This window comes from Heteronotia binoei, chromosome 1, assembly GCF_032191835.1.
Source record: "Heteronotia binoei isolate CCM8104 ecotype False Entrance Well chromosome 1, APGP_CSIRO_Hbin_v1, whole genome shotgun sequence".
NCBI classification, from domain to species: Eukaryota; Metazoa; Chordata; class Lepidosauria; order Squamata; family Gekkonidae; genus Heteronotia; species Heteronotia binoei.
This window is the reverse complement of record NC_083223.1, coordinates 211,446-224,471: the sequence shown is the minus strand read 5'-3', so window position 1 is coordinate 224,471 and position 13,026 is coordinate 211,446. Positions and strand designations below refer to the sequence as shown.

Below are 13,026 nucleotides of genomic sequence, written 5' to 3'. Positions count from 1 at the left end.
AGGGAAGGGTTGGAGGTGGGGTGGCTCTGTATGTCAGAGAGGATATACGGTCCAGTAAGACTGAGGTCAGAGAATTAGATTCCCTTTTAGAAATGCTTTGGGTTGAAATAGAGGGCCCAAAAGGAAATTTAACTATGGGAGTTTGTTATCGCCCACCAAATCAAAAGAGAGAGGACGATTATAATATGATGGAGGGATTAAAGATAGCGGCTAAACGTAAAAACTGTGTCGTAATAGGTGATTTTAACTACCCGCAGATTGATTGGGTCAATATGTGTTCTGGTCGAGAGAAAGAGATTGAGTTTCTTGATGCTCTCAATGACTGTGCTATGGAGCAGATGGTCTCAGAACCTACCAGGGGTGGGGCGATCCTGGATCTGGTCCTAAGTAATGCCCAAGACTTGGTGAGAGACGTAAAAGTGATTGCGCCGCTTGGGAACAGTGACCATAATGTTATTGATTTCACCATTTGTATAAATAGGGAGTTGCCCAAAAAGACCGCCACAACCACATTTAACTTTAAAAGGGGTAAATTCTCTGAGATGAGGAGGCATGTGAGGAGGAAACTGAAAGGAAAGGTAAATACGGTCAAAACCCTTGGGGAAGCTTGGAGACTATTTAAAACTATAATCCTAGAAGCTCAGATAAAATACATACCACAAGTTAGGAAAGGCACAAACAGGTATAAGAAGAGGCCAGCATGGTTAACAAACAAAGTAATGGAAGCTGTAAAAGGTAAGAAGGACTCCTTTAAGCGGTGGAAAACCAGTCCAAGTGAGATTAATAAAAGGGAACACAGGCAGTGGCAAATCAAATGCAAGACTGTGATCAGGCAGGCAAAAAGGGACTATGAGGAGCATATTGCAAAAAACATAAAGACCAACAATAAAAATTTCTTCAAATATATTAGAAGTAGGAAACCAGCCAGGGAAGCAGTGGGGCCCTTGGATGACCATGGGGTAAAAGGATTACTGAAGGAGGATGGGGAAATGGCTGAGAAGCTGAATGCATTTTTTGCCTCCGTCTTCACCGTGGAAGATGAGAAGTGTTTGCCCGCCCCAGAACCACTAATATTGGAAGGGGTGTTGAAAGACCTGAGTCAGATTGAGGTGACAAAAGAGGAGGTCCTACAACTGATAGACAAATTAAAAACTAATAAGTCACCGGGTCCGGATGGCATACATCCAAGAGTTCTGAAAGAACTCAAAGTTGAACTTGTGGATCTTCTAACAAAAATCTGTAATCTTTCATTGAAATCTGCCTCCGTTCCTGAGGACTGGAAGGTAGCAAATGTCACCCCCCATCTTTAAAAAGGGTTCCAGAGGAGATCCGGGAAATTACCAGGCCAGTCAGTCTGACTTCAATACCGGGAAAGTTGTAGAAACCATTATCAAGGACAGAATGAGTAGGCACATTGATGAACACGGGTTATTGAGGAAGACTCAGCATGGGTTCTGCAAGGGAAGATCTTGCCTCACTAACCTGTTACATTTCTTTGAGGGGGTGAACAAACATGTGGACAAAGGAGACCCGATAGATGTTGTTTACCTTGACTTCCAGAAAGCTTTTGATAAAGTTCCTCATCAAAGGCTCCTTAGAAAGCTTGAGAGTCATGGAGTAAAAGGACAGGTCCTCTTGTGGATCAAAAACTGGCTGAGTAATAGGAAGCAGAGAGTGAGTATAAATGGGCAGTCTTCGCAGTGAAGGACGGTAAGCAGTGGGGTGCCGCAGGGCTCGGTACTGGGTCCCATCCTCTTTAACTTGTTCATAAATGATTTAGAGTTGGGAGTGAGCAGTGAAGTGGCCAAATTTGCGGATGACACTAAATTGTTCAGGGTGGTGAGAACCAGAGAGGATTGTGAGGAACTCCAAAGGGATCTGTTGAGGCTGGGTGAGTGGGCGTCAACGTGGCAGATGCGGTTCAATGTGGCCAAGTGCAAAGTAATGCACATTGGGGCCAAGAATCCCAGCTACAAATACAAGTTGATGGGGTGTGAACTGGCAGAGACAGACCAAGAGAGAGATCTTGGGGTCATGGTAGATAATTCACTGAAAATGTCAAGACAGTGTGCGTTTGCAATAAAAAAGGCCAACGCCATGCTGGGAATTATTAGGAAGGGAATTGAAAACAAATCAGCCAGTATCATAATGCCTCTGTATAAATCGATGGTGCGGTCTCATTTGGAGTACTGTGTGCAGTTCTGGTCGCCGCACCTCAAAAAGGATATTATAGCATTGGAGAAAGTTCAGAAAAGGGCAACTAAAATGATTAAAGGGCTGGAACACCTTCCCTATGAAGAAAGGTTGAAACGCTTAGGGCTCTTTAGCTTGGAGAAACGTCGACTGAGGGGTGACATGATAGAAGTTTACAAGATAATGCATGGGATGGAGAAAGTAGAGAAAGAAGTACTTTTCTCCCTTTCTCACAATACAAGAACTCGTGGGCATTCGATGAAATTGCTGAGCAGACAGGTTAAAACGGATAAAAGGAAGTACTTTTTCACCCAAAGGGTGATTAACATGTGGAATTCACTGCCACAGGAGGTGGTGGCGTCCACAAGCATAGCCACCTTCAAGAAGGGGTTAGATAAAAATATGGAGCAGAGGTCCATCAGTGGCTATTAGCCACAGTGTGTGTGTGTGTGTGTATATATATATATATAAATATATATTTGGCCGCTGTGTGACACAGAATGTTGGACTGGATGGGCCATTGGCCTGATCTAACATGGCTTCTCTTATGTTCTTATGTTCTTATACTGCCTCATATTGTTTTGGCTTTAATTGTAAGTTTTAATTGTTGCTTTTCCTGTGTTGTCATCTGCCTTGAGCCCGTTTCGGGGAAATATAAATTAACTAACTAAATAAATAAAAATAAATGCTGTTCTTAGGCTTTTCCTCTAGAACAATCCACAGAACTCTCTCTCTCCCAGCAGGAAGGCAGTTTCCATAAATAACGCCTTTGCTACTCTTCATCAGTTCGGTGCCCTGACTGCTGTCCAAGGGGGAAAGGAGAGTCATGTTAGCCTCCTCCTTGGCTTTCATTGGGGAGAAAAGAAAGTTATATATAAAAAAGGAAGTAAATGCTCAAAGCCCCTCTAGATGATCTCCATTTGTGCCCCAAAGAGCTGGCTTGTATAACCTCTGCCTGCCCCCTGCCTCCATGTGGGGGGTGGGACATGGCTACGCAGCAGCCACAGCTATTTCTTGGGCGAGCTCAATTTGTGGCTGCTGTTTTCGTACCAAGTTTATTCCAGGGTCTCTTCGACTTCAGGCCAGACAGGCTGACATTGGTGCGCCTCCTCTGTTCCCTTGAAGGGAACTAATTGGCCAAGGCACACGAGGGAACATGTCCCACTCAAACAATCCCATCATACTGCCTTTTCCCACTCCAGCTGCTTCATATGAAGCTACGGACTTGTTCTTGCTGGAAACAGCGCTGGCGTTTTAAAACCCAGTTTTGTTTCGCTTTTTAAAATGATGTCTTAACCCTTTTTCCTCTCCTCTGACAGAGCTTTGGACAGCAACTGATTTGGGCAGCCGGCTCCTCATAGGACAAGAGCACTTCGCCTCCCCCCCGCCCCCCATCTCAACTATCTTGCAACACAACTACTTCGTCTCTCTTCTACTTGAGAGCGAGGGAAATGCATCTCTCTTGCGGCAGCAGTGCAGTGTTTTAAAACACAAGTGTGACAGCATCAAAATGCCCCCCACCGGAGCATGCCCCAAGGAGAGCAGCACTCGGAGCAAAGAAACGGGAACTGCAGACTGGGGAGGCAGAGAGGGTGGCCAAGTCTGACTCAAGAAATATCTGGGAACTTTGGGGGTGGAGCCAGGAGCAAGGGTGTGGCAAGCATAACTGAACTCCAAAGGAAGTTCTGGCCATCCATTTCAAGGGACCGCACACCTTTCAAATGCCTTCCCACTGTCTTGGGGAACCCTGTCTTAGGGCAAGCCACAGCCTATCACATGACTGCTCAGAGCCCTGCACACTGACATAGGGATGTGTGTCGTTGGGGGGGAGGTTGGGATGGGCAAGTCCAACTCAAGAAATATCTGGGGACTTTGGGGGTGGAGCCAGGAGCAAGGGTGTGACAAGCATAACTGAACTCCAAAAGGAGTTTTGGCCACCACATTTCAAGGGACTAGACTGACTTTGATGGACCGAGGGGGGTCTGGTTCAGTAGAAGGCAGCTTCAGATGTTCATATATATGCTCAGGCAAGCTGGGGGCAGAATCATCCTCCATGGGTTCTTCCAGCAAACACTGGCTTCACGTCGTTGTCTAGGCCGGGTCCTTTCAGGTGGGCACAAACAGCGTCACTTGGCTCACTGAACACACCCACAGAGAGGCCGTTTCAGTGAACAGGAATTAATAATTCCAAGCCAGGTAATTAAGGCAGGGTGAAGTTTAAAAAAAAAGAGAGCTAGATATTCTCAGCATCGTCCTGAAGTGTAAAAGACATGCCAAGCAGCACGTTAACACCGACTAACGATGCCTCTCAGTTTTGCTACATTTGATATAGTTCCCCTGCAGTGTCTGACACACATCCCAGCAGGGAGCTCTTGAAACTGATTTAATATTTGCACCTCCATCTTACTAGCAATTCTTTCTCTTCATTATGCCTGTTCAGAGAGCCAGCGAAAACAGAACACAGTACAGGATCAGCATGGAAGGCTATGCACTTTATAGAGGACTCATTCGGGTAAATCCACTGCAAAGCAATGTTTACTGAAGTGGCTTTTACAAAGATGATGAAATAACCACATAATTACTCCATTGTAAATTGTTAGGATTTATGAACCTCCTTATGGAAGCAGCACAAAACTTAGACAATCCTCGTGTCGGTCAGTGCTGTACGGGGCAGTCCACGACTGGGCATTTCGGAAGGTGAGCTCCAGAGGTCTTTTTGCCTCAAGTGCCCATTTCCCCTTTCCGCTGGGTTTGTATACATTTTTCAAGTAAGCACAAGTAGCTCGCAAAAGAGAAACAATAGCATTTCTTAAGCTACTAACCAGGACCTTAGGTTTAAACAGATCAAACTGTTTTCTGTGACCTTGTATTATTTTTTCATTTTGTCAACCTATCGCAAGGGGGGGGGGGGAATCTAACAAAGATGTTGTCTAGTATATTGAGAAGGGATACATGATAAATTTGAAAGTAATGTTACTGGTTCTAATGTAAAAATAAGTGAATTCTGTTCATCATTTCTCTATCATAATTGGTGTTTCCGTTGTAATCTTTTTTGTTGCGGCATGGCTGGGGTCTTACTTGATCATTTTACCGATTGCAGCCAAGAAGACACACAATGCGGCCTCCCCATTCCTTTTCACTCCAGCCAGGGGGTTTCTGGGCCAGACTTTTGATCAGGCTACAATCAAACCTCTCCAAGACTGAAATGTCTTGGGGCAGGGTGTAGGTGTGTGTTTCGGAAGAGCAAGAGGAGGAGGAGGGATTCCCCCTGTGGCTCTGCGCCACTAAAGTCAGGTTTGCAGGACTGCGGGGGAGGGGGTGCAATTAACTCAAGGGAAGGACCCAGAATGCGCTGGACGCAGAAGGAGGAGGGGAGAGAGAATGCAAGGCTGCCATTTCCATCACGACAAACCCTCCTTCTGTGAGGTCAGGAGTCCTGCACTACCACCACCAGGGCATGTGGCTCTCCAAAGTTAGCCCTCTTCAGTCCAGGTCTTCCTGCCACTTCTTGCCTGAGTTGACCTCATCATCTCTGTCCAGCCAGTCCTCCTTGGGCAGCCACTAACAAGCCTTAAGCCTGTGCTAAGTGCACCCAAGAGCCTCTTCTCAGCTCCAGCAGCTGAGGGGTGGGGGAAGGATTCAGTATCTGAGTGTGCAACGTTTGGTTTGGGAAAGGAGGACACTGTGGTGCAAAAGCCACTGGAGACATAACAAACGATGGGCTGGATCCCACAGAAGGTGACCGCGTGTGCAACAGTCCTTGTGTCTGCAGAAGCACTCACAATCCTGCTCCTGTGGAAAGATTCAGGTGCCTGGCTGTGTTGGTCTGACACAACAGAGCAAAGTTTGAGTCCGGTCAGGCACCTTGAAGTCCCACAAAGTGTTATAATGGGTAATAAGCTTTCATGTGCGTCTGGAGAAGTGTGTGTGCACACAGAAGCTTCTCTCCGGAATAACATTTTGGTCTTCAAGGTGCCTCAGAGTCTGCATAACTGCATGCCCCACTATCTCTCCCCGCCCCCCCCCCCCCCCCCGCAGCAAGACACAGCAGAAAGCGATTCTTCAGGCACCATTTCAAAAGCAAACTGTATGCAGCCCCTGTGAACCGCCTGCTTCACGTTCAATATAACGTTGTTGCAGCCGTTGCACTGACATTGGTGCAAGTAGCTGAGGACTCTCTCTGTTCTGCTCACACACTGCTGGATCGAGTCCAGCGGTTTCTGGGTTTTAAACACAACCTTGCAATGTGCAGCAGCACACTTCTGGACACGTGGCAGTTCAAGGCTGCCTCTCTTGTTGCAGAAGAGCAGAGCAAGGGCAACTGGTGCCATGGCCCAGCTGGAGTCCTTCATAAAGAACATGAAGGTAACCCAAATGATCTTCAAACCTCCCCTCTGACGGCTGCTGTGCCTCTTCCTACACACCTGTCCTGACGTGGCTTCCTGCAAAGGAGCTGAGAAACCGCCTGGCCCTGCTGAGGGGACCCCACAGAGAGTGGAAGAGAGCAGGTGGATCAATCCCGCCTTAATCCCAAGGATTCTGGAGGCTCTTCTAAGCCACTTCCAGGCTTCTGAGCACCCCTCAAGCACCTGCTCTCAGGTGACACCTGAGCATCGCTTCCATCACCAAAGACATCCTGAAGTTGGACACACATTCTCAGAAAGATAATTAATTTAATTAAACCTACTGATGAGTTCCTATTTGCTCCCCAGAAGACATTTCCCAGCAGCATCTAGATCAGACCCCGCCCCCGCAGGCAGTGCCCCCGTGAGCTTTCCTGGATCCCCCCTTTGCAGCATGGCCGTGGGGAGGATTTCGTGAAGACGTCTCTCTGGTCTCCAAGGTCTCCAGGGGAAAATATTTTTTAAATGTGGCGTGTCTACTGACGTCTCCCCCTTCCTCCAAAGAGATCTGGGTGGTGTCCGTGGTTCTCCCCTCTTCTGGCTTACACTCCCAGCACCCCGAAGGGCAGACTTGGCTGAGAGCACCTGACTGGCCCAAAGTCACCCTGGCAGCTTCATGACTGAGCAGGGACTGGAACTCGGATCCACTCAGCCCTCGTCTCACACGACACACATGAGCTTCAGATCTGCTACGTGCCAGTGCAAATCACAGTGGGGTCAAGCCAAGGGGCAAAGAAGAACTGGGCTTGTTCCATTTGTATCTTTCAAGCTCAGACTTCATGTTAATTTGTACATCCAGCACAGAAAGCACTTGGATTTGGTTGGTGTCGGTTAACGCATTTGGATCCCATAGTGAAAAAAAGACAAAAACAACCCAAGAGAAAGTGGCCAAAATTATTACCCTGTTCCTTTTTCCATTTTGTCTAATCCTTCCGAAATGCACAAATGCACACGAGCCATCCACAACCCTGAAATGCCAAACCGCCCTTTATTCAGCCGTGGGCCTTCTTGGGCCAGAGAGAGCTGAGCAGGCCTCAGGGGTGCAGGAAGGAAGGGAGGCAGACAGCAACCCCTGCGGAGGAATCACCTCCCTCTGAAAGGACAAACGGAGATCAACCATACGGCACTCTCAACAAATGGAAGAATGGCTGGGCTCACAGAATTGGCCACCCCAACGTGAGGTCTCCTAGCAAGACTGTTTTTAGGCACGTTTACCCATAATCACAATGCATTTAGGAAATGCCAACTTGCTTGCTCACAGTGCTGAATGTGCGCAACTCACAACGACAAAGCATTGGACAGCAGATGCCCTCTGCGTCCCTCTCTTCCCTCCTGCCGAGCTTTCGATCATCAGCTTATCAGCCACAATGTCCAAGGCAGCGGCCACCACCGGCTGTGGGTGACCCCCACCTTTTTCAGGGGCTCACCTCCCCTTCTGCCTTGGGGCCTGGGCGGGAATGAGAATAAAGGGACAGCAGATGGAGGGTGGAGGAACCCCAGTCAGGCTCTGGGCCAAAACTTGCACAGGCTCTTCCGTGTAACACCAAGCAGAGGTGGCCCTGCTGCCCCCAAAGGACCCCAGTCACAAAGTTTGGCCTTTAAAGGAAGCACAAATGTTGACTGACTACCTTTCCTCTCAAAGTCAGAAGCAACCTGCCAGCCCTTTTCTCAGCAGTGGGCAAGCCAGGCGTCCGCTGCTCCCCCCAAGGCAGAAAGGGCCACTTGGGAAGGGACCTGAGAGGGCAGAGAGAGAATCTGGCACCCCTCGGCCAACAGTGCTGCTCTGTTTGCAATGACTACAAACACAATCTGATTTTTAGACAACTACCAAGTATTTCCTCTTTTGTAACACTTGTGACTTCCCTTGCCAGTTTGGCGTAGTGGTTAAGTGCGCAGACTCTTATCTGGGAGAACCGGGTTTGATTCCCCACTCCTCCACTTGCACCTGCTGGGATGGCCTTGGGTCAGCCATAGCTCTGGCAGAGGTTGTCCTTGAAAGGGCAGCTTCTGAGAGAGCCCTCTCAGCCCCACCGACCTCACAGAGTGTTTGTTGTAGGGGAAGAAGATAAAGGAGATTGTGAGCTGCTCTGAGACCCTTGAGTGGAGGGCAGAATACAAATCCAATGTCTTCTTCTTCTTCTTGCTAGCATCCACCAGCACCTCAACAGATGCTTTTTTTCTTCTTCAAAAGGCTATTTCCAAATGGGGGGAAGAGGAAACGGCAGCCCATCTGCACGCCTGGTCTGCACAAAGTCCACGCAAATACCTCATTAAAGCCGCAGTCTTTGGAAGGGAAGCAAAGAGCAAGAACGCCTGCCCCCCTCTGCATCGGACAAAAGGAAAGTTTTCGGAGAGAAAGAAGGAGGGGAGGGCTCTTCACCTTCTGGAAACCTTCTTGTTAAATATCTTTCTTTAACTTCTGCGTCCTTTGGAGGAGCACAAAAGGATGCGCTTCTCAGCTTGTGTCTGTGGTGCAGAGCGCAGCATGTCCCAGCTTCAAAAGACGAGTGAATAACATGTTCTGCCTCTCTCACCTTGGGGTTATCAATAACTCCGTATCAACTTGCTATTGCAGGCAAAAAGGTCGGGGAAGAGCAAAACTTGCTAAAGCCTTTCATTTCCTGAAATATTCCATTGATCCACGCAGACGTCCTTGAAGGTTGACTCAAGACAACTTGCTTGTTTTGATTTTGTTTGATTCCTTTATTTCTTGAGACTTGCAAGCAGGCTGAGGGCAGATCGCCTCCTCTAGCCCCACACGACACATCTCCCCCCCGCCCCCCCCCCCCAGACGAACATCATCGTCCAGCTAGGCAATGCTCAGAGCACTGCCCGGCCTCAGTATATTTAGGGACACATTTAAATTTCAAATGGGAAGTGTTTGCCTCCAGAATAACTTGGAAACAAGACTGAGCCACCAAGCAATTTCTAAATGGCTGGCTTAATAAGTTGAACTCAGTGCCAATGGCGCAGCAAATACTGCCTGAACCAGACGCCCTCCTAGATGCATCCCTCATCACCCAGAAGGAAACCGGACGGCCTTTCTAATGACGGGCAAGGAAACCGGACAGCCTCCAGATTTATCGCAAACACAGAATTGGAAAGGGCCAAAAGAAGATTTTGTTCCAAGTCTTTCTCTTTTTTTGCCATCAAGTCACAGCTGATTCAGGGTGACCCTTTGTGGGGTTTTCAAGCCAAAGGAGGAGCAGAGGTGGTTGCACATGGCCCGCCTCTGCAGAGGAACCCTGGGCTTCTTTGGAGGTCTCCCATCCACATATTGACCTGGGCTGACCCGGCTTGGCTAACGAGATCGGAGGGGATTTGGCTTGCCTGGGCCGTCCAGATGAGGGTGTTTGAACTTTGGGCTTCCACAAGAGACCCTCCATTCACCCCATCCAAGCTAATGGGTCTACTCATGGAGCCTTCAGGAAACAACAAGCTGCACCACTGATTCATCCTCACAGAACACTAAACACTCTTAAGCCGGTCTCACAACTTAGCCAATTAAAAAAAAAAAAAAGATGGATTGGGGGAGACTCCCCCGCACCTCCTACTAGGTCAGCTCAGAAGATGGAATCAGCCACACAGGATCCAAGCCCAGAAGCACTTTAGAAATCAACAGGATTTCTGGGGTAGAAGTTTTGGGAAGCTGAAGCTTGCTTCCTCAGACACCATCCACGCAGTGCCACCTCCCATCCCATAATCAGCTGTGTCTCACTCCCACCCCACAAAAAGCCCCCTTCCCCGGTCCCTGGGCCCAGCTGTTTGTGATGTCTCAGAGTGGAGCATCTTGAGGAAATGGAGGGATGGAAGAGTGAAAAGGAGGAAGGAATCCAAAAGTAGTGTGAGGGGGAGGGATCTTCCAGATTCCATCAAGAAAGGAGCCACACCGGATCGTATCCAGATTTCTCCTTATCCAGATTCCAGCTGATTGTCTTTTTGCTCCAATGAAATGCACTGGTGGGTTAGTCCAGAACCAAAGAAGACTCCATTAAGTTTTGAACTGAGTGGTTTACATCTGATTTGTAGCAACTGGTTCTTAGAACCTGCATTTTCACTTCACTGAGTCCAAGTCCCCTTTACTGCAGTTCTGACAGCAGACAGGAACACTCGAACCCCAAATGTTTCCATCTTGAAAAGGGAGGGGGGAGCAGTGCTACTATAAATCTCTTTGAGAGCCAGGCCTTTCCATCCTCCTGTAAGAACCCCTCCCCCCACGTTTGTAGGTGACACTGTACTGCAGGGGTGGCCAACAGTAGCTCTCCAGATGTTTTTGCCTACAACTCCCATCTGGGGCTGGCTGGGGCTGATGGGAGTTGTAGGCAAAACATCTGGAGAGCTACCGTCGGCCACCCCTGCTGTGCTATATCTGGCCCCTTCCCCCCACACCCCCTAATCTCCTCCATATCTCAGGCCCAGGTGGGGTCTTGGGTGTTTCCACCCAGAGGAAGAGGCAGGACTCACCTGCTTTCTACATGTTCAAGAAGCTTTTTGAATCGTCTATAAATACAACCATAACAATGACAAAGCTATTTATATTAATTTACGATAATTAAACTCAGGCGTATAAATGCCGTATGCCGTCTCCTCACACAGTTAATTGATGCTCATATTTAGAGGGCTTCTTTAAAAAGTTTCACTGCCCAAACTTCTTTTCAGCTCTGCTTCTCACACATCATTTTTCATACCCCAGTCGGAAGGAGGATGTGGTAAGTGCTGCTAAATTTGGGAGGCTGCCCTAGAGCGAGGGACACCCTCCCCCATAGCCAGTGGGGCCTCTCCCCTTTGCTCCAGGAACGGGGAAGGACAGAGAGGGAGGGGCCGCCCTCTTCTCTCTCTCCTCACCTGACCCCTCCAGCCTCAGGCCTGGGAGCTGGTCCAAAGTCCCCCTCTCCTCCCCTCCCTGGGGGTGGCTCAAGGGGGAATTTGAACCTAGGTCTCCCAGGGCCTAGTCCACTCCACAACACGAGCAGCCTGGACTCTCACGCTCTTCTTGATGAGGAACTGGCGGGCTGGGTGGGGCTCCCACAGGAAGGGAGCTGATGGGGAGGGGGGGGGGGTTGGACCCCTTCTGAAATGATATGGTGCCCTAAGAATTGGGCCACATGCTCCCCCCACCCCGTTTCCCTTTTCAACACTCCTCACACCATAACCAATCAATAAAGTAGTCAGACAGAGCTGAACCTTAGGAGAACTGGATCAGGCCAGGAGACCGAAAAGGTCTTTGTTTGAGGCAGCAGGCATCTATCCACCGATCAGATGGCCTCCCGCTACGCCCTCAGGGCCCAAAGCACCACTGCACTGTGCTGCTACACAATCTTGCTGCATCTCATCACGCTGAACGAACCTATTGCACTTTACTGATTGCTGAAGCTGATTTCATTATGATTTTATTGTGATCTTAATTTAAATTGTTGTATTCCGCTCTGAGCCTCCCAAAAGGGGGAAAGGGTGGAATAATAATAATAATAATTTCAATCAATTATTCTCTAGTTGCTGCTCAGCAGTTTTCTTAAATAACAAAAATATCTTTCTGCTGCTTCCAATAAAGCCTTTCTGGGATCAGGCTGGAACTGGTCTCCTCACTGATGTCCAAAACCTATTCTGAGCAAGACTGTATTTTATTCAAACACTAGACACCCTTTGTGTCAACAGCAGATGAAAACTCAACAACTACTTCATGTCGTGTGCCTTAAAGAGGATATTTGAAGAGCACGCTACAAACGGTTTGGGAAACAAACAATTCCCCCAGTTTTTACTGATGCCTGGCTAGGGTAGGTATAACCCAAGCGGGGGGCATATAATTAACTCCTTTTAAAATATTAAAAGGGCTGTCCCCTTCTGAGGCCAGTTTTCTCAGTATGTGACAGACAAGAGAACTCATAAGAAGGGGTTCAAACGATGCTTTCGAAGAAGATATTAGGAAAACCTTTTGAACAACCAGGGTGGTTCAGTGATGGGAGGGGTTATATGAACATATGAAGCTGCCTTCTACTGAATCAGAGTCCCCTCAGTCCATCAAAGTCAGTATTGTCTACTCAGACTGGCAGCAGCTCTCCAGGGTCTCAAGCTGAGGCTTTTCACTCCTGCTTGCCTGGACCCTTTTTAGTTGGAGATGCCGGAGATTGAACCTGGGACCTCCTGCTTACCAAGCAGATGCTCTACCAGTGAGCCACCGTAACTCCCTAATACTTATGAAGCTGCCTTCTACTGAATCAGACCCTCTTGGGTCCATCAAAGTCAGTCTTGTCTACTCAGACTGGCAGCAGCTCTCCAGGGTCTCAAGCGGAGGTTTTTCACACCTACTTGCCTGGACCCTTTTGAGTTGGAGATGCTGGGGATTGAACCTGGGACCTCCTGCTTCCCAAGCAGATGCTCTACCCCTAAGCCACTGGTTCGCCAGCGATTGGGGGGGGGGGGGTCCTCCCTT

The 13,026-nt window shown here is 48.5% G+C and overlaps 1 protein-coding gene across 1 annotated transcript in view; it reads right to left on the bottom strand.

The window, feature by feature from the left end:
• PLCB1 (phospholipase C beta 1) overlaps window positions 1-13,026 on the bottom strand; it is a 576,948-nt gene that overhangs the window by 356,157 nt on the left and 207,765 nt on the right.